This window comes from Podarcis liolepis, assembly GCF_965112155.1.
Source record: "Podarcis liolepis genome assembly, chromosome: 3".
Classification (NCBI taxonomy): domain Eukaryota; kingdom Metazoa; phylum Chordata; class Lepidosauria; order Squamata; family Lacertidae; genus Podarcis; species Podarcis liolepis.
This window is the reverse complement of record NC_139557.1, coordinates 6,421,799-6,443,133: the sequence shown is the minus strand read 5'-3', so window position 1 is coordinate 6,443,133 and position 21,335 is coordinate 6,421,799. Positions and strand designations below refer to the sequence as shown.

General features: G+C 45.9%; 2 long non-coding RNA genes across 2 annotated transcripts in view; one reads left to right on the top strand and one right to left on the bottom strand.

The window, feature by feature from the left end:
* The window catches only part of LOC310703239, a 220,635-nt gene that overhangs the window by 143,246 nt on the left and 56,054 nt on the right, over positions 1-21,335 (top strand). The window lies entirely within an intron of this gene.
* LOC310703217 overlaps positions 1-21,335 on the bottom strand; it is a 122,903-nt gene that overhangs the window by 61,590 nt on the left and 39,978 nt on the right. The gene's annotated exons all lie outside the window — the stretch shown is intronic.

The window sequence follows — 21,335 nt, the reverse complement described above, 5'->3', positions numbered from 1 at the left end:
ACAGGAGACGGGAGACGGGATGTGACGTTAGTGGTTTCCTGTTTCCTTTGTTCCTTTGTTCAGTTGCTCTCTGCTTTCAAGGAGAGAGGATGTCTTTTCTGTCTGCGTAGCTTAGAAATAAAACTCTTTGCAATGTAGCCCAAACCTCTCGTCTCTTTCCTGTGCTGGAAACTCTGCCGAAGAATGTGCCTGAGGCCTTTTCAAAGGCTCAGGTCGTTAAACACGTCGGGAGGCGATTCTGAAGGACTCGGGGGAAGAAAATGAGCTTTATCAGCTTGGCCGAGCGGAGATCCTGACTGTAACATGGGTCCAAATTTTACTGTTGAAGCGTTGCAGTGCATACAAACTGGCATTGGCATTTTGCCCATGGTTGTTTAGCCCATTAAGACCCTGGTCATTTGGGAGGCATGGGGTGTTCTTGACATGGCAACGTGAGTGGCTGCCCGCATGCTTCTGCCTTTGCTTTTTCCTTTCAGACCAGGGCTTCCTCAATGCTCAGGACTTTCCCATTCTGGCCCTCTTGGCAGATGCAGAGGGTGCTATGGCAGCAAAGGTATTAGAAGCCTCCCCCCACCCCACCCCCGTTCTTTGGTATAATGAGTATCTCGTACAAAATATGTTTACTTGGGTATTAGGTCATTACTACTTCTTGAAATCTCAGTTGTTTAGTCTTCCCAGTTGTACAATTCCCATTAGCATTGCTGAGACTTAACAGCAAGTATCAAGAGGAGTACATAATAGAAACTAGACCAAAGGGAATGTGACGGGCTAGTTAATAGATGATTAGAACAGTGGAGCTTTAAGCTTGATTGTCCCTTGGCTATGTACATCACTGCATTGTGACATACAGAGAGAGCGTCGCCTCCAGGGACAAGATTCAGAGCAGTTACTATTAACCTTCCTACTACAGAAGTTGAGGCTTTCTCATTAAGCAAATGGGAGGACTGGCAACTATGCTGCAAGCTGAGCTTGCATATTCAACAGTTTGCTAGTTAAAGCTGAGCTCCGTTTGTGGTGATATTGGCAATTACAGAGCTTAATGAATAGATGCTTTATCATCTACCGTAATTCAAATATGCTGGAAAGTGGGGGACTTGCCACCAAATATTTGGCTGCTTGGTGTAAATAAGGTGGGTGGGGGTAGACCTACAGTCCTGGAGCTGTACCTAGACTCCAACTCCCATCATTCCTGACTCTTGGCCAGACAGACTGGGACCAATGGAAGTTGGGGGCCCACGGCATCTGCATAATCATCACTTAGCTCCCCTCCCCCCCGCCGCCAGCTTGAATTTAGTGGTCAAATTCACACACTAGCAAGTTTGGAGTCTCTTACAACAGCTTCCATTTGATATTTCATAGTATTTCCTACAGTTATTACAGCGAACAATGGAATATTTATATTATGATCAGGTATTTCCCTCCAGAAATAGCCATGTCTTCTGGGTGATGAAATTTTGTACCTTTCAGAAACAATAATGAGATGTACTCTGATGTTCTGAGCTGCATAGGGTTGCCAACTGGCCAGGCAAAGAGCAGGCCTTTCATTTTCTTGTGCCTTTAACATAGGTTTGATATGCATACATCAGCAGGTAGTTTTTTCTTCACATGAAACTAAAGTTTATCTCCTGCTAATTGCTGTTGGGGGACGCGGGTGGTGCTGTGGGTTAAACCACAGAGCCTAGGACTTGCCGATCAGAAGGTCGGCGGTTCAAATCCTCGCGACGGGGTGAGCTCCCGTTGCTCGGTCCCTGCTCCTGCCAACCTAGCAGTTCAAAAGCACGTCAAAGTGCAAGTAGATAAATAGGTACCGCTCTGGCGGGAAGGTAAACGGCGTTTCCGTGCACTGCTCTGGTTCGCCAGAAGCGGCTTAGTCATGCTGGCCACAGGACCCGGAAGCTGTATGCCGGCTCCCTCGGCCAATAAAGCGAGATGAGCACCACAACCCCAGAGTCGGCCACAACTGGACCTAATGGTCAGGGGTCCCTTTACCTTTTAATTGCTGTTGATCAATCTTCACCTTAAGGGAAGATAGTTCCCAGGAGGAAGGAATTCAAATGATGGAATCTCTAGAACTGTGGAAGAACGGACGTACACAGTTGGACATACCTTTGGAGTTTTAGAATAAACAAAAGCTCTACATTGCCATTTGATAAACTTATGAGAAACAGTTGAACAGCTACATTGTTCAACTCCTTGTAAGGTCAAGATATTATGTAATTTTGATGTCGCTGCTGCAGAAAGTGGCATAAATTTAGCGGGTGTGGTTTACTGTTTCCTGATCAAAGATAGAAGGAAGGAAAGGCAGGAAACACAGAATACATAGAAAGCTGCCTCAGACCATTGGTCCATTTAGCCCAGAATCGTCTTCACTGACTGGCAGCATCTCTCCAGGGTCTGAGGCAGAGGACATTCCAAGTTCTACCTGGAGATCCTGGACATTGAAGCTGGTACCTTTTTCACCTTTGCAGTGCAGTTCCAACCATGTTCATTACTTGGTAGTTAGATCCAGTGATTTAAGTTAAATTTTCTTTCACGGAAAGAGGTTTACAGCCTCAGAATGGAAAGGAAGGGAATGTTGTCGCGGAGATGAGATCTATCAGTGGCTCTTTACTATAATAGCAACAGGCAGGAACGGGGAACCTCTGACCCTCCAGCTAAAGCAAATTTTACCTCTTTAAAAATCGGAATGAACCACACGTTTATGAAAATGCTCTAAGGTTGCAGTCCTGTGTTCACTTACCAGGAATCAAGTTCTGTTGAACATAACCTCTGGCAGTTGCTTCATTTTTAATTGTCAGTGATTCACTGACACTGCAATATGTTTTTGATTGTTTAAAATGAAGTTGTGAGCTTTGAGTATATTGCACAGAAAGCAAGCTATAAATGTATTAAGTACAAATAAAAAAATTCCTTCCAGTAGCACCTTGAAGACCAACTAAGTTAGTTCTTGGTATGAGCTTTCGTGTGCATGCACACTTCTTCAGATACACCGAAACAGAAGATGCCAGATCCTTCTATATAGTGAGAAGGTGGGGAGGGGTGTTACTCAGAAGGGTGGTGGGAATGGGAGATAGGCAGATAGCTGAGAGAGCCTCTTGACGACTCTTAACGACTGTAGTAGGTCTTACAGGAAAAGGCAAGGGGTGGGAAGGTGAGAAATGGTTTAGTTATGTATAGTGAGATAAGAATCCAATGTCTTTGTTCAGCCCAGGTCTTTTCATGGTTTTAAGTTTGGTAATGAGTTGTAATTCAGCAGCTTCTCTTTCCAGTCTATTTCTGAAATTCCTTTGTAGTAAAACAGCTACTTTGAGATCTTGTATAGAATGTCCTGGGAGATTGAAGTGTTCTCCTACTGGTTTCTCTGTTCTGTGATTCTTGATGTCAGATTTATGTCCGTTTATTCTTTGGCGTAAGGTTTGGCCTGTTTGTCCAATATAGAGAGCTGAAGGACACTGTTGGCATTTGATGGCATACAAAATGTTAGACGATGAGCAATTAAATAGTCCCGAGATGGTATGTGTGATGTTGTTGGGGCCAGTAATGGTGTTGTCCAGGTGTATGTGGCAGCAAAGTTGGCATCTGGGTTTATTGCAGGCTCTGGTGCCAGTGTCTGTGTTAAGTCTGGTTGTAGTATTATTGTGGGTTAGGAGTTGTTTAAGATTGGGTGGTTGTCTGTAGGCAATGAAAGGTCTTCCTCCCAGAGCTTGAGAAAGAGAACTGTCATTGTCCAGGAGAGGTTGTAGATCTCTGATGATGCGTTGTACTGTTTTAACTTGGGAGCTGTATGTGATGACTAGAGGTGTTCTGTTATTTTCTTTTTTGGGTCTGTCTTGCAGCAAGTTCTCTCTGGGTATCAGTCTGGCTCTGTTGATCTGTTGTCTAACTTCATCTGCTGGGTATTTTAGTTCTGAGAAGGTTTGCTGTAGATCCCTTAGGTGAGAGTCTCTGTCTGTAGAATTGGAACAGATGCGGCTGTAACGTAGTGCCTGGCTATATACAATGGACTGTTTGGTATGTTTGGGATGGTAGCTAGAGGCATGTAGATATGTTTGTCGGTCAGTTGGTTTGCGGTATAAGGTGGTGTCTATGCGCCCATCCTGTATTTTTATAGTAGTGTCCAAAAAATGTATTTCTTGCATAGATTGATTCATTGTAAGGTTGATTGTGGGGTGAAAATCATTAAATTTCTGGTGAAAGGTGTTATGTAGTGTAGTTTCACCCTGGGCCAACAGGGGGATACTGTATATAGTTTTCACTCAGGTCTGTAGATAGTTTTCACTCAGGTCCGCGGCAGTTATTTTAGGCGGGAACTCTGGGCTGTTGTGGTTACAATGTTGACAGCCGGCTGCCTATAAATACAGGCCGGCTGAGCTGTTCGCAGTCAGTTCTATTTCAGCTTACCATAATAAAGAGCTACTTGAAGAAATCGCTGTGCCGGCTGCTATGTCAACCCACGACTTAACACTGGCGACGAAGATGGGATGGATGGACATCAGAGCACAGCCAGATGCGGCCAGCCTCTGAACTGAGCTGAATCACTGAGCTGAATCACAGAGCGAAATCACTGAGCGAAATCACTGGGCAGAACCAATTCAGAGCTGACTGTTCTGGCTAGAGCACTGTGTTCCATCCATCGCCCTTCACGCCGGCATCGGAATCATGGCTTCACTTGTGCCTCTACCGCCGTTTGCGCCAGCCTCTGAATCGTGGGACTCCTACCTCGCTCGACTGCTACCTCCAAGCCAACGAGCTGACAGCAGTATCAAAGGATCGGAAGCGGGGCCTATTCCTCAGCCTCTGTGGGCCTGAGGTGTTTGAGACGGCCCGAGCGTTGGTTGCGCCTGAAGCAGTCCAGGCAACACCATGGGACACGATCCAAGAGAAGCTCCGCAACCACTACGCACCAAAGCCGTCCAAGATTGCTGCCCGCCATGCGTTCTACCACCGGAACCAGGCAGAGGGGGAGTCAATCAACAACTACACCACCGCCCTGCGACAGGCTGCAATGCACTGTGAGTTCCGAGACTTAGACGATGCCCTGATGGATCGAATCGTCTGCGGGGTCCGGGACATCCATCTGCAACGGCGCCTCCTAGCCAAGCCAGACCTCACGCTACAGAAAGCCATTGAGGAGGCTGTGGCCTCAGAAGCTGCTGAACGCTCCGCCCAGGAGATCCGCAAGTCCAGCAGCCCGCGTCTGGCTAGGGAGCCAGTTCCGGTGCATCATGAAGAGGCCAGCAGTGAGGAGGCATCCTCCAGTGAAGACGATGACGTGCACCAGACAAAGCGGGAGCGCAGGAAGTTCCAACAGAAGTCCAAGGGCCAACCGGAATGTGCTGGCTGCGGAGGCAACCATTCCCGTGCCAAGTGTCGATTCAGAGACGCCATCTGTAGGAAGTGTTCCAGAAGGGGCCACATCGCTAAGGTCTGCCGATCGGCTCCGTCTGACACCCCCCCTTCATCGACTCGCAAGTCCAAGTCTTCACTCCAGTCTGCCAAGGAAAGTTGTTTCGCTCTCACCAACTGCCGCTGCCCGTCTGGAACCACGATTGGCCAAACCGACTCGCCTACGCGACGCAAGCTGAACGTCACGGTGCTCATTGAAGGAGCTCCATGTGCCATGGAGATCGACACTGGGTCTGCCCTGTCCATCGTGTCATGGAGCACCATAAAAAGACTGGTACTCAGAGTGTCCAAAAGGCAACTCGACTCTCACCGCGTACACCTGAGAGACTACCAGGGAAACGACATTCCCGTGGTAGGCGTTGGCCGGTTCCGGATCGCCTTCAAGGATTTTTCGGGCCTGCTCCGGTTGGTGGTGGTCGAAGGTCAGCGGCCAAGCCTCCTAGGGCTAGACTGGTTTGATGCCCTCGGCCTGGAAGTCACCGGCATCAACTGCATCTCTAACGCAGAGACTGAGGGTCTGGTCAAAGACTTTGCCGAGGTTTTTGACGGCACCTTGGGCCAATATACAGGTACGCCCATCTCCTTTAGCCTTGATCCACAAGTCGCCCCCATCAAGCTAAAGCCACGCCGGGTTCCCTTTGCTCTCAAGGCTAAGGTGGACGAACAACTGGACAAACTGATCGCCCAAGGAGTTTTGGAGCCGGTTGACCACGCAAAGTGGGAAACCCCCATCGTCACGCCTGTCAAGCCAGATGGGTCGGTGAGAATCTGCGCTGACTACAAGTGCACGATCAACAAGGCACTTCAGCAGCACGCTTATCCGGTTCCTGTTGTCCAACACCTGCTGCATTCCCTGGATGAGGGTAAGGTCTTCGCTAAGCTGGACCTTGCCCAAGCCTATCAACAACTGCCAGTCGATGATGCCACTGCTGAAGCCCAGACGATCGTCACCCACCGGGGGGCATTCCGTTGCCGCCGGTTGCAGTTCGGGGTGAGTGTGGCTCCTGGCATCTTCCAAAGCCTTATGGAGCGTCTCCTGCAAGGGCTTCCGGGCGTGGTACCATATTTTGATGACGTCTTGGTGTCTGCAGACTCACACCAGCAGCTGTTCGAGCGCCTCCGTGCCGTGCTGACCAGGTTCCAGGAGGCCGGGCTCAAGGTAAAGAGGGAGAAGTGCCAGATCGCCGTTCCACAGGTAGAGTTCCTGGGCTATCTTATCGATGCCTCCGGTCTGCATCCAACCACATCCAAGATCCGCGCTATCCAGCAGGCCCCCACCCCAAAGAACAAAACGGAGTTGCAGGCGTTCCTGGGGCTGCTGAACTTTTATAACATGTTCCTGCCCCACAAAGCCACAGTGGCTGAGCCTCTTCACCGACTCCTTAGCACTAAGACTCCTTGGGCCTGGGGTCATCGGGAGACGGCGGCCTTCAACGCGGTCAAGGCTCTCCTTTCTTCAGACAGTGTGCTGGTACAGTACAGTGAATCCAGGCCGCTGGTCCTTGCCTGCGACGCCTCACCTTTTGGCATCGGTGCTGTCCTTAGTCACCGTTTTCCAGATGGAAGAGAAGCACCGCTCGCCTACTTTTCCAGGACACTATCTCCGACGGAACGGAATTACAGCCAGCTCGACAAGGAGGCATTGGCACTTGTGGCTGGAGTGAAGAGGTTCCATGAATACCTCTATGGCAGGACTTTTGACCTCATCACTGACCACAAGCCACTCCTGGGCCTCCTCACCGGTGATCGTCCAACTCCACCGGTCCTCTCACCACGCATGCTGCGATGGACTGTTTTCCTGGCTGCCTACCACTACCGGCTCATCCATCGCCCGGGGAAATCGATGGGCCATGCCGACACCCTCAGCCGTTGCCCTCTTCCAGCATTTCCAGCTTCATCGCTCCTTCTGATTGAGGATCTTCCGGCAGCGCCTGTATCGGCTGCCACTGTGGCCTCCGCATCTGCCCAGGATCGCACCATCAGCCGGGTGCTCAACTGGGTGTGGAGGGGGTGGCCACAAGGGCCTTTTGCATCGGAGTTCCAGCCCTTCGCAACCAGACAACATGAACTCTCAGCTCATCGCGGCTGCCTGCTGTGGGGAGACCGCGTCGTGATTCCCCAGGGACTCCGTCAGCGCGTCCTGGAGGCTCTGCACGTTGGCCACCCGGGAATTGTCAAAATGAAGGCGTTGGCTCGGTGTTACGTCTGGTGGCCTAATATGGACGATGCCATCACTGCCTGGGTGTCCGCCTGTCAAGCGTGCCAGGAGTCGAGGCCTGCACCACCGGCAGCTAAGGGACACACCTGGGAGACGCCAAAGACACCCTGGTCGAGGGTGCACATCGATCTGGCTGGCCCCTTTCACGGCCGGACCTTTATGGTAGTGGTGGACGCCTATTCCAAATGGCTGGAGGTCGCCCTGATGCCCTCCACCCCTACCGAAGCTGTCATCCGGGTGCTGCGAGGCCTGTTTGCAACGCATGGGTGTCCTGATGTCCTTGTCTCTGACAACGGACCGCAGTTCACGTCAGGCACGTTTGAGCGGTATCTTTTGGGACTGGGCATCCGCCATGCCCTAACGGCACCCTTTCATCCATCCAGCAACGGGCAAGCAGAAAGAATGGTGCGCTCGACAAAAGAGGCACTGGCGCGCCTGGACCGGGGAGACTGGCATGAGCGGGTCGCCGAATACTTGTTCGTGCAACACATCACCCCTCATGCGGCCACAGGGAGGAGTCCTGCTGAACTGCTTATGGGCCGCCGCCTCAGGTCACCGCTCGACCGGCTACACCCAGACTTTGCCGTGGCTGAACCCCCAGGCTGTGCCAACGCACCACGGTCATTTGTCCCAGGAAACCAGGTCTTTGCCCGGAACTATGTGGGGGACATCCCTTGGGTGCCAGCCACAGTAGTGGGAGTCACTGGACCTCGCTCGTACCAGGTGGCACTCGAAGACGGACGCTTGTGGCGACGGCACATAGACCAGCTTAGGCGCAGGGTTGGGGACTTGGACACTACCGAGGTGCCCCCAACTGCGCTTGCGGCTCCAGAAGAGACACGTACAGATGGCGAGGCCCCACCTACACCTCCCTCGCAAACTGCCAGCGTGGAGCCGAACCAAGCCGTTTCAGAACAGACTCAGACCACTCCACTTGCGGAGGCTCCACCCACAGCAGCGGATCCAGGGGAGTTGGTTCCAACGCCACCTAGGGTCGCACCACAGCCTCAGCGAGAACTGTGTGGCCCTCCGGACTTGGCTACCAGTCCCCGGCGGTCTGGCAGAGTTTCCAAGCGCCCAACTTATTTAAAGGACTATGTTGTTGGACAGGTATCACTGTTGGTCTAAGTATGGGAAATGTAACCGATATGCTTTTGTGCTTAATTGAACCATTACGCGTAGTGCTGTATATAAGGGAACCATTACGATTGTAACTAACGCCTTATCTCGGTGGGGAGGGGTGTTATGTAGTGTAGTTTCACCCTGGGCCAACAGGGGGATACTGTATATAGTTTTCACTCAGGTCTGTAGATAGTTTTCACTCAGGTCCGCGGCAGTTATTTTAGGCGGGAACTCTGGGCTGTTGTGGTTACAATGTTGACAGCCGGCTGCCTATAAATACAGGCCGGCTGAGCTGTTCGCAGTCAGTTCTATTTCAGCTTACCATAATAAAGAGCTACTTGAAGAAATCGCTGTGCCAGCTGCTATGTCAACCCACGACTTAACAAAAGGTGTCCAGGGTCTGTTGACCATGTGTCCAGATGATAAAAATATCGTCAATGTATCGCAGGTACAAGAGAGGTTTGAGTGGGTAGGAGTTCAGGAAACGTTGTTCTAAATCTGCCATGAAGATGTTGGCATACTGTGGGGCCATGTGGGTGCCCATTGCTGTGCCGCTGATCTGAAGAAACAGGTCATCACCGAATTTGAAGTTGTTGTGGGTAAGGACAAATTGGCAGAGTTTGGTGGCAAGGTCCGCTGTGGTTTTATCTGATATGGTGTTCCTTATGGCTTGTAAACCATCGTTGTGTGGGATGTTGGTATGCAGAGATTCCACATCCATAGTAGCTAGTATAGTATTGTTGGGAAGATTATTTAAAGACTGTATTTTCCTCAGAAAATCTGTGGTGTCACGTACATAGCTGGGAGCATTGATGGCATATGGTTTCAGAACAGAGTCCATATAACCGGAGACACCCACTGTAACAGTGCCAATACCTGAAATGATGGGGCGTCCTGGATTTCCTGGTTTGTGTATTTTGGGTAGAAGATAGAAAGTTCCTGGTCGAGGTTCTGTTGGTGTGTTGGTGAGGATCTGTTCTTGGATGTGTGGGGGTAGCTCCTTAACAATCTTGTTTAGTTCTTTCTTGTATTCTTGTGTGGGGTCTGAGTCCAATTTTGTGTAAAAGGCGGTATTGGAAAGTTGTTTGTGAGCCTCCTGAATGTAGTCAGTTTTGTTCATGATGACGACAGCTCCACCTTTGTCTGCTTCTTTAATTATAATGTCTGGGTTGTTTCTGAGATTATTTATGGCTCTCCTTTCAGCATGGTTTAGATTTTGTTGTAAGCGATGATGTTTTCTGGTCACATCTGTTTGGATTCTGTGGCGGAAGCAGTCAATGTACAAGTCCATGTACAAGTACCTTATACCGCAAACCAACTGACCGACAAACATATCTACATGCCTCTAGCTACCATCCCAAACATACCAAACAGTCCATTGTATATAGCCAGGCACTACGTTACAGCCGCATCTGTTCCAATTCTACAGACAGAGACTCTCACCTAAGGGATCTACAGCAAACCTTCTCAGAACTAAAATACCCAGCAGATGAAGTTAGACAACAGATCAACAGAGCCAGACTGATACCCAGAGAGAACTTGCTGCAAGACAGACCCAAAAAAGAAAATAACAGAACACCTCTAGTCATCACATACAGCTCCCAAGTTAAAACAGTACAACGCATCATCAGAGATCTACAACCTCTCCTGGACAATGACAGTTCTCTTTCTCAAGCTCTGGGAGGAAGACCTTTCATTGCCTACAGACAACCACCCAATCTTAAACAACTCCTAACCCACAATAATACTACAACCAGACTTAACACAGACACTGGCACCAGAGCCTGCAATAAACCCAGATGCCAACTTTGCTGCCACATACACCTGGACAACACCATTACTGGCCCCAACAACATCACACATACCATCTCGGGACTATTTAATTGCTCATCGTCTAACATTGTGTATGCCATCAAATGCCAACAGTGTCCTTCAGCTCTCTATATTGGACAAACAGGCCAAACCTTACGCCAAAGAATAAACGGACATAAATCTGACATCAAGAATCACAGAACAGAGAAACCAGTAGGAGAACACTTCAATCTCCCAGGACATTCTATATTTTTTTTTTTATAAAATTTTTATTGGTTTTACAACGTTTTAAAAAGACAAACAAACAATGAAAATGACAAACAAACACGCATAGTTTCGTACATATTTTCTTATAAACCTCTTTTCTTGGACTTCCCCATACCCCCCCTCTCTGCATCCCAATGTCCATACTTCAACTAGCAACTCCCAATTATTGCTTTCAAATCTCTGTCAACTTAGTCCTTTTCTATCTTCTGACCATATATCCCTGTACCCCCTTGTTTCTAAAAACCACGACATTTTTAACATTCATTAAGTTTATAATAGTCCTTCAGATAACTTTTAAATTTTCTCCAGTCTTCTTCCACCGTCTCTTTTCGTTGGTCACGGATTCTGCCTGTCATCTCGGCCAATGTCATATAGTCCATCACTTTCATCTGCCATTCTTCCAGAGTGGGTAAATCTTGTGTCTTCCAATACTTTGCGATGAGTATTCTTGCCGCTGTTGTAGCATACATAAAAAAAGTTCTATCCTTCTTTGTCACCAATTGGCCGACAATGCCCAGAAGAAAGGCCTCTGGCTTTTTGGGAAAGGTACATTTAAGTACCTTTTTCATTTCATTATAGATCATTTCCCAGAAGGCCTTAATCTTCGGGCAAGTCCACCAAAGGTGATAAAAGGTACCTTCAGTCTCTTTACACTTCCAACATTTATTATCAGGCAAATGGTAGATTTTTGCCAGCTTGACTGGGGTCATGTACCACCTGTATACCATTTTCATAATGTTTTCCTTTAAGGCATTACATGCCGTAAATTTAATACCGGTGTTCCATAACCATTCCCAGTCAGCTGACATGATGTTATGTCCAACATCCTGAGCCCACTTAATCATAGCAGATTTTACTGTTTCATCCTGTGTGTTCCATTTCAACAGCAAGTTATACATTCTAGATAAAATCTTAGTATTGGGTTCTAACAGTTCAGTTTCTAATTTTGATTTTTCCACCTGGAAACCAATTTTCCTGTCCTGTTTAAAAAATTCCATTATTTGACGATATTGAAACCAGTTTCCAACTTTATGCTTCAATTTCTCCTGACTTTGTAGTCTGAACTTGTCTCCATCCTGTTCTAAGATTTCCCAATACTTCGGCCATCCGGCCTCCGTATTGAGTCTCTTCACTGCTTTGGCCTCCACTGGTGACACCCATCTAGGGGTTTTATTTTCCAATAGATCTTTATATCTTATCCAAACATTAATCAATGCTTTCCTAACAATGTGATTTTTAAAAGCGCTGTTTACTTTATCATACCAAAGATATGCATGCCAACCAAAAGCATTGTTAAAACCTTCCAGATCCAAGATATCAGTGTTCTCGAGGAGCATCCATTCTTTCAGCCAGCAGAAAGCTGCTGCCTCGTAGTACAATTTTAAGTCCGGCAGGGCAAAAACCCCTCTTTCTTTGGCATCTGTTAATATTTTGAATTTAATTCTGGGCTTTTTGCCCTGCCAGACAAATTTCGAAATATCTTTCTGCCACCTCTTGAAACATTCCATCTTGTCGAGAATCTGCAAGGTCTGAAACAGAAAAAGCATTCTAGGCAATACATTCATTTTAATCACAGCGATTCGGCCTAGCATTGACAGTTTCAAATTTGACCATATTTCTAGATCTTTTTTAATTTCTGACCAACATTTTTCATAATTATCCTTGTACAAATTCAGATTTTTAGATGTTAAATAAACCCCTAGGTATTTCACCTTCTTTACCACAGTCAAACCTGTTTCCTCTTGAAATTTCTCCTTTTCCATATCTGTTAAGTTTTTCCCTAAAACTTTAGTTTTTTGCTTGTTCAACTTAAATCCAGCTACCTGGCCAAACTGTTGTATTATTTCTAAAACCTTTTTTGTACTAGTGTTTGGCTCTTGCAAAGTCAATACCAGGTCATCTGCGAACGCTCTTAACTTGTAATGTTTAGCTCCGACCTGCACACCTTTAACCTGCTGGTCATTTCTTATCATGTTCAGCAACACCTCCAGAACTGAAATAAAAAGTAATGGGGAAATCGGGCACCCCTGTCGTGTTCCTTTTTCTATCTTAAGTTCCTCCGTCATAACATTATTTACAATCAGTTTAGCTTTTTGTTCAGAATATATTGCAGCCATACCATTCTCAAAACCCTGGCCTACCCCCATCCCATGAAGATTCTTTCTCATAAAACTCCAAGAAATGTTGTCAAAGGCCTTCTCCGCGTCCACAAAAATCAGTACTGCTTTAGTGTTTATATTCACCTCTAGCTTTTCCAGAATGTCTATTACATTCCTTACATTGTCTGCCAGGTGTCTTTTGGGGAGAAAACCTGCTTGGTCCTTATGAATCTTCTCCATCAATACTCTTTTAAATCTTTTTGCCAAAATGTCTGCAAAAATTTTGTAATCCACATTGAGGAGTGATATTGGGCGGTAGTTCTTAAGTTGGGTCTTTTCAGTCTCTGACTTTGGTATGAGTGAAATATATGCCTCTTGCCACGATTCAGGGGCCCTTTTTCCCTCAAGGATCTCGTTGCACACTTCTCTTAGTGGTTGAGTTAGCCATTCCTTCAACGATTTGTAGTATCTGGAAGTCAATCCATCTGGTCCCGGAGATTTGCCCAATTGCATGTTCTGAATAGCAGCCTCTATCTCTTGTTCTGAGATTCTCTGGTTCAAGTCCATCTTACTTTGATGAGAGATGTTTTGTAATCCATATTTTCCCAGGAATTTGTCTATATCTTCTTCATTTTGGGGGCCTTGAGTGTAAAGCTTTTTGAAATAACTTACGAAGCAGTTTCTAATTTCATTAGGTTTAGATATATTCTTTCCATCCACCTCCAGGCTTGTAACTGTGTTTAGTTTCTGCCTTTTCTTCAATTGCCATGCCAAGAGTTTACCACATTTATTTGCTGATTCAAAAGTCTTTTGCTTCATTTGCTTTATCTTCCATTCAATCTCTTGGTTCATCAATTCCATATATTGTGTTTGATATAACTTGATCTCTCTTAAGATGTCCTGAGATTTTGGTTTTGTTCTTAATTTTCTCTCTCCTTCCTTTATCATTTCCAATAGCTTCTCTTTTTTCTCGTTTTGTTTTTTCCTCTTTATTGAATTTTGTTGAATCAAGAATCCTCTCATGACCGCTTTACTTGCATCCCAGATCACTCTTTTCTCCACGTCGGTCCTCATATTTATTTCGAAATAATCTTTTAAAGTCTTTTGGGCCTTCATAAGAATCTCCTTGTCCCGAAAGAGGGTGTCATTCATTCTCCATCTGAATTGACCAGTTGTTGTAAGTTTCATCTCCATCTTCACGGCGTTATGGTCGGAGCAAGTTTTTGGGCAGATTTCCACTTTCTTAATCTTTGGAGCCATTCCACTAGTAACCCAAATTTGATCAATTCTAGTCCAGGTCGTCATTGCTTGGGAGAAGAAGGTTCCCTCTCTCTCCAGAGGGTTCCTTGTTCTCCATATGTCTATCAAGTCCATATTTTCTGTCATTTCAAAAAAAGTCTTAGGGAGTCTCCCTTCTTTACTAACTGTTAGTCTTTGTGCCTTGTCCATGTTGGTGGAGACCACACCATTCATGTCTCCCATGATTATCATATTGTAATCCAAATAGTCAGAAAGAGTTTCATGAAGTCTCTTAAAGAAGTCCGATTTGCCTTCATTTGGCGCATAAATTCCAACCACTAAAAATTTTTCTCCTTGAATTTGTATTTCCACTGCCAGATATCTCCCTTGTTCATCCTTAAATATCATTTTTGGAGCCCATTTTTCCTTAACATATATTACAACTCCTCTCTTCTTGACTTTGTCTGATGAGATAAATTCTTGTCCTAGCCTTTTATTTATAAGTAGTCTCCTGTGGGCTCTGGTTATGTGAGTTTCTTGTAGACATATCAAATCCAATTGTTCTCTATTCAGTATGTGAAATACTTGTCTTCTCCTCAAAGGCACATTGAGTCCATTACAATTCCAACTAAGGAATTGCAGAGCCATCTTGTTATTTTTCTAAGGCTCCTCCAACAGCTCCAAGTTGTTGCTCTTCTTCTGATGGTGGTGGTTTTTGTCCAGTCGAGAGATTCAGGATCTCCAGTGCTCTCCTCTGTTCTCCAAGTACGTCCACAATCCCCTTCTGTAGCTCCTCCTGATATCTTGCCAAAAATTTTTCTTTATCTTGAATTGTCTTTATTTTTACCTTCTTTAACTTGTAGTCAAATGACAGTCCTTGTGGGAACTCCCACCTGAAACGGATGGAATTTTTCTTTAGCAGAAGAGCTAAGTCCTTGTAGAAGTTTCTTAAATCCAAAATATGTTTTGGGATGTCTTTGAAGAACTGTGCAGTTGAATTTCCAATTTGCAAGGCCTTTTCAAAGTGTAGTCTTAATATTTTGTCTCTTTCCTCCTTGGATCTGAATGTAATCAAACAGTCTCTCGGGGTCTTTCTGTCTTGCTTTTTTCCCAATCTAAAAGCAGTCGTAATTTTGAATTCGTCTTCCTCAAGGTCCCAGCAGTCCACAAACTCCCGTGTCAGATATTCCACAAGGTTGTCTCTTTCGTTCTCCGGGATCAGTCTTAATTTTAAGTTTCTCTCTTTCCTCTGTAAGTCCCACAAGGCCAAAGTTGAGTCATGCTCATAGACCTTCTTGGCAATCGGCTCTAATTTCTCCTGTGTCTCTCCCGCCGTAGCCTTGGCATCTTCCGCAATTTGACGCGTAGTGGCATTTTCCTCCACCAGTTTATTTATAGATTCTGTATTCTGGTTTAATCTTACTGAAATTTCTGCTAATTTTAGTGTGTTCTCTGAGGTCTGTTTTGTTAAAGACTCCAAAGTTTGGTTGATCTTAAGCAGCGCATCTGTCACAGCTTCCATAGAGACGGCTGTCCCTTTATCTTGTCCTGCTATTCCTGCTGCTCCAGTTGTTGGGCCTGAAATTGATCCTCTTTTCTTTGCCTGTTGTTGCTGCAGCTGTTGTTGTTGCTGATGGTGCTTGGTCTTAGCTCTTGTGACTATCTCTTCTTGTGGGCCACTCATGTCAAGGTCACTTCCCACGGGAATTTTCTCCCTTGGAAAGTTCCACTGTCAAGCTGTGGCAAACTTTACTTTATCCTCTAGAGGGAGCAAATCAAAATGGCCATAGAACAATGTTCCAAGTACCAAAAAACAGGGGAGATTGTCCAGAATACAAAACAAGAGCTTAACACAGTCCAAATCAATATTGCTAGAAAGCTTGTAGCTTTAAGCTGCCACAGTTATCCAGTTTGTATTATTTCTTCTTATACTACAGAGTAGCCAGACACTGTGGGAACTTTGTATCAAAATATCACTTTACAGGGAAAAGTCAGTTCAGTGTGCTAAAAAAAAAAAAAAAAAAGGCAGACCGTTTCATACTTTCAGATGGGTGAGACGGCAGAGATTTTTAACTTCCAATAGATCATGCAATTATTAGTCCAATTCACCTCCCCTCTGCCCTGCTAGCTGGAGGGGAGATCAAAGGTCCAAATGTCCGGTTTAGCTGATTAAAGAGCTGGTTTAAACGGATGCAAGTTTAGAGCTCTGTTGCTTTCACTTTCATGCAGTCGGGGGGAGGCAGACTTCCTTTGTTTAGATCTCCCCCGTTTTTAGTTCAAATTTTAAAGTTTAGAGGGTCCCCGTTATTTTTCAAGTCTTACTCACGGGAATTCAGTCCGAATTTTCTTTTCAGGAAGGAATCGGCGCTCTCCGCTAATGGCGACGCGGCTTCACTTCGCAGGCTGGGTAGCGACTCTCAGCACCGCGCTCGCTCCCGGTGTCGCTTTCACGGTACCGGGGGGCGCAAAGGTGCCCACCGAGTCTCCTTGTTCTCAGGCTTCAGCGCCTGGGATTTTAGGGGTCCCCCGCTTGCCGTAGCAGGTAAGACCCGAACTTGCGAAGCAGTCCTTCCCCGGAGCTCGGGGCTAGGACCGCCATTAAGCGCTGGCACCGACCGGAAGCTCCCCCAGGACATTCTATACAAGATCTCAAAGTAGCTGTTTTACTACAAAGGAATTTCAGAAATAGACTGGAAAGAGAAGCTGCTGAATTACAACTCATTACCAAACTTAAAACCATGAAAAGACCTGGGCTGAACAAAGACATTGGATTCTTATCTCACTATACATAACTAAACCATTTCTCACCTTCCCACCCCTTGCCTTTTCCTGTAAGACCTACTACAGTCGTTAAGAGTCGTCAAGAGGCTCTCTCAGCTATCTGCCTATCTCCCATTCCCACCACCCTTCTGAGTAACACCCCTCCCCACCTTCTCACTATATAGAAGGATCTGGCATCTTCTGTTTCGGTGTATCTGAAGAAGTGTGCATGCACACGAAAGCTCATACCAAGAACTAACTTAGTTGGTCTTCAAGGTGCTACTGGAAGGAATTTTTTTATTTTGACTATGGCAGACCAACACGGCTACCTATCTACTACTGTATTAAGTACAAATAAACATGCTTATGATCAGGAACAGCATCTTAAAAAGCAGAGACATCACCTTGCCAACAAAGGTCCTTATAGTTAAAGCTATGGTTTTCCCAGTAGTGATCTATGGAAGTGAGAGCTGGACCATAAAGAAGGCTGATCGCCAAAGAATTGGTGCTTTTGAATTATGGTGCTGGAGGAGACTCTTGAGAGTCCCATGGACTGCAAGAAGATCAAACCTCTCCATTCTTAAGGAAACCAGCCCTGAGTGCTCACTGTAAGGACAGATCCTGAAGCTGAGACTCCAATACTTTGGCCACCTCATGAGAAGAGAAGACTCCCTGGAAAAGACCTTGATGTTGGGAAAGATGGAGGGCACAAGGAGAAGGGGATGACAGAGGACATGATGGTTGGACAGTGATCTCGAAGCTACCAGCATGAGTTTGACCAAACTGCGGGAGGCAGTGGAAGACAGGAGTGCCTGGCGTGCTCTGGTCCATGGGGTCACGAAGAGTCGGACATGACTAAATGGCTAAACAACAACAACAATGATCAGCAACAGAAAAATCTCTCTGTGTATATAAGGAAACCTGGGAGTTCTTGGTGAAGCTAGTGCTGTAAGTTATTTCTCTCCTCTTACCACCATCTAGTGGGGAAGTAGAACATGTTCTTCTACAGTATACTGCAGGGAGGGAGAAGAATAACCTGAGTCATGTATCCAAATCAGACCAAAGAAATGTACTTCTGTGACAACCATAAGGGCTTTGATACATAAGTATATCCAGCAGTCCTGCTTTCCTTTTATATAAACTGCTTGTAAACTTGATGCAAAGAAAACTTGAGTCTTTGGAAATAGCAAGGACAGGAGAAGGGATTATTTTGTGGTTGTGTAATGGATGACGGGGGGGGGGGGAGAGAAATACAAAGCCATGGGCTCATACTGGTGCTTAAAGGAACCTTTTGGATAGGAAAGAAAAAAGCAGAAACAGAGATGGGTTATGGGTGTGAGGAAGAGGAAATGGAAATGAGGAAATGGAAGAGAGTGGTATGAAAATAATAATAATATCTAAGATTTTTGTTGTGCTTTCAAGTGCACATATGCATTATCCCGTTGTAATCCTCACAGCAAACCTGGGAGGCAAGTGAGTGTTACGATTGCCCATGTTGTAGATGTCAGGGAGGGAAGCTAATAATAATAATAATAATTTATTTATACCCCGCCCATCTGGCTGGGTTTCCCCAGCCACTCTGGGCGGCTCCCAATCGAATATTAAAAACACAATGCAGTGGCACATACGCTTCAGGTTACATACGCTTCATGTTAAAGACTCCGCTAACCCAGAAATAGTACCTCACATTAAGAACTTTGCTTCAGAATGAGAACAGAAATCGTGCTCCGGCGGCGCGGCAGCAGCAGGAGGCCCCATTAGCTAAAGTGGTGCTTCAGGTTAAGAACAGTTTCAGGTTAAGAACGGTCCTCTGGAATGAATTAAGTTCTTAATCTGAGGTACCACGGTACCAGCTTACCTGGGAGCAAGCACCACTTAGCACAGTGGAACTAAATTCTGAATAGAAAGGCACTGGACTGCTCTGTCAATAATTATGTATATTTGCTTTAAAAGAAATATTCAGGGCTGGGGAGAAAGTGCCAAGCTGCCGTAGCTTCACGGACCAGTCTTTCTAGCTGACAGCAAGAGGGGGAAGAAGAACAAAAAGCTGCTTTCCCCACCCCCCAAGCCTTTGCTTCCTCTTGCTTTTGAACTGCTAGGTTGGCAGGAGCAGGGACCGAGCAACGGGAGCTCACGCCGTTGTGGGGATTCAAACCGTGCACTCTGGCTTCTGTCACGGTGTTCCATTGTGCCAAAAGCTGTTTAGTCCTGCTGGCTACATGACCTGGAAAGCTGTCTGTGGACAAATGCCGGCTCTCTCGGCCTGAAAGCAAGATGTGTGCCACAACCCCATAGTCGCCTTTGATTGGACTTAACTGTCCAGGGGTCATTTGCCTTTCTTTTTATACCTTTGTAAGGTGTATGATCTTTGTTGTATATTTTGTTGTTTTTTCAGCTTGTAATTTACTTTGTGTATGGTAACATAGGAATGCTAATTTAAAATGGAATGAAATGATATACGTTTCTAGTGTGTTGCTATTGATATGTGGCAGCACCCAATGGTGACTTTGTGCTAGCACATGGTGGAGTATCCAAAAAAATTCCTAGTTCCATCTCCCACTGCCCAAGAAGTTGCTTCTGAGGACTAAGGGGTCCTCAGGAAAAGTATGGAAAGGCAGCCTCCGTAGCATCCCTTATCTCTCTCCCAGTCCCACCGATCAGCTGCTTCCTTTCAACACTCCCTTCCCTCTTGTTTGCCTTAGTGTCTTTTTTGCTGTTTTTTGCTCCTCTTTTTCTTCTAATTTCTCTCCTTATTGCCAAAATAAAAAAAATTCCTTCCAGTAGCACCTTAAAGACCAACTAAGTTAGTTCTTTGTATGAGCTTTCGTGTGCATGCACACTTCTTCAGATACACTGAAACAGAAGTTGCCAGATCCTTCTATATAGTGAGAAGGTGGGGAGGGGTATTACTCAGAAGGGTGGTGGGAATGGGAGATTGGCAGATAGCTGAGATGAGCCTGTTGACGACTCTTAACGACTGTAATAGGTCTTACAGGAAAAGGCAAGGGGTGAGAAGGTGAGAAATGGCTAAGTCATGTATAATGAGATAAGAATCCAATGTCTCTGTTCAGACCAGGTCTCTCCATGGTTTTAAGTTTGGTAATGAGTTGCAATTCAGCAGCTTCTCTTTCCAGTCTATTTCTGAAATTCCTTTGTAGTAAAACAGCTACTTTGAGATCTTGTATAGAATGTCCTGGGAGATTGAAGTGTTCTCCTTATTGCTTTAGTCTTCCTGTTTCCCCCCTTTGCAAGTTTGCTGTCTTTACCTCCCCCCTCCCAGGCAGCCTCCTTTATCTCTCGCGTCCCTTATCTCTCTCCCCGATCGGCAAACGATCAGCGGCTTTGTTTCAACACCCACTTCCCTCTTTAAAAAAAACAAACCATGATCTGCTTTTCTCCCCTGGGCAATTCGGCTCCAGGGACCACACATTCGCTCCATAAGACACACAGACATTTCCCCTTACTTTTTAGGAAGAAAAATACGGCGCTTCTTGTGGAAGGGAATTGCATAGTTTTAACTATGTGCTGTGTGAAGACGTACTTTGACTGCCACGAGGCTTCCAACATTCATCTTCATTGGGTGGCCTTGAGTTCTAGCATTATGAGAGGGACAGAGACATCGCCCTTTCCTCTTTCCCCAGACCGTGGAGAATTGTAAACATCTCTATCATGTCCCTTCTCGCTCCCCTTTTTGTTATGTACTGAAGTTCTCACCCCGGGGCAGCAGGGGGACACTGTAGATAGTTATGCAAATAAGGGATCGAAAGTGATGTTCAGTGATTGGATAGTTTAAGAAAATTGTTACAGTTACGTTGTACTGGAGCTCTATATAAGCAGGCTGACTGAACTTTTCAGTTCAGTTCTGTTCTGGCCTGTGAATAAACAAGAGCTGTTTGAAGAATCGCTGTGTCGTCTGATATGTTCACCCACAACTTAACACTTTTCTCTAAACGAAAAGCCCCAAATGTTATAACCTTTATTCTAAGGTTATCTTGCTCATTTTGGCTGTTTAAGCTCTTTTATTGTAAATTGTCCTGTGTTTGATTTCATCACAGGCAGGGGATGGGAAGTAAATGCCCAAGGGTTGTATTCCATGCTGTCCATCCATGAGCGGGATGGACCTCTGCTCTTGCAAAGATATTTCACCTACCTCTTCCCCCATGTACCCTGAAAAACTGCTCTGGGGAGTTGGGGGGTCTGGGCAGGGATCTGCAGGGTGGAGAAAAGAAAGATGAAATCCCATTGCACAAGCAAACGTCCATTTGTGAAACGTCGGATTCTCCCCGTAATAAATGAATAAAAGCACATTTGGCAACTTGTGGGGAAATGACTGGAAAAATGGAACAACTAAATAATTGAAGACTTGCTGGAGTGTTTAAAGGAGAGCTTGCCTTTCCAGCAGTGGCAGAACT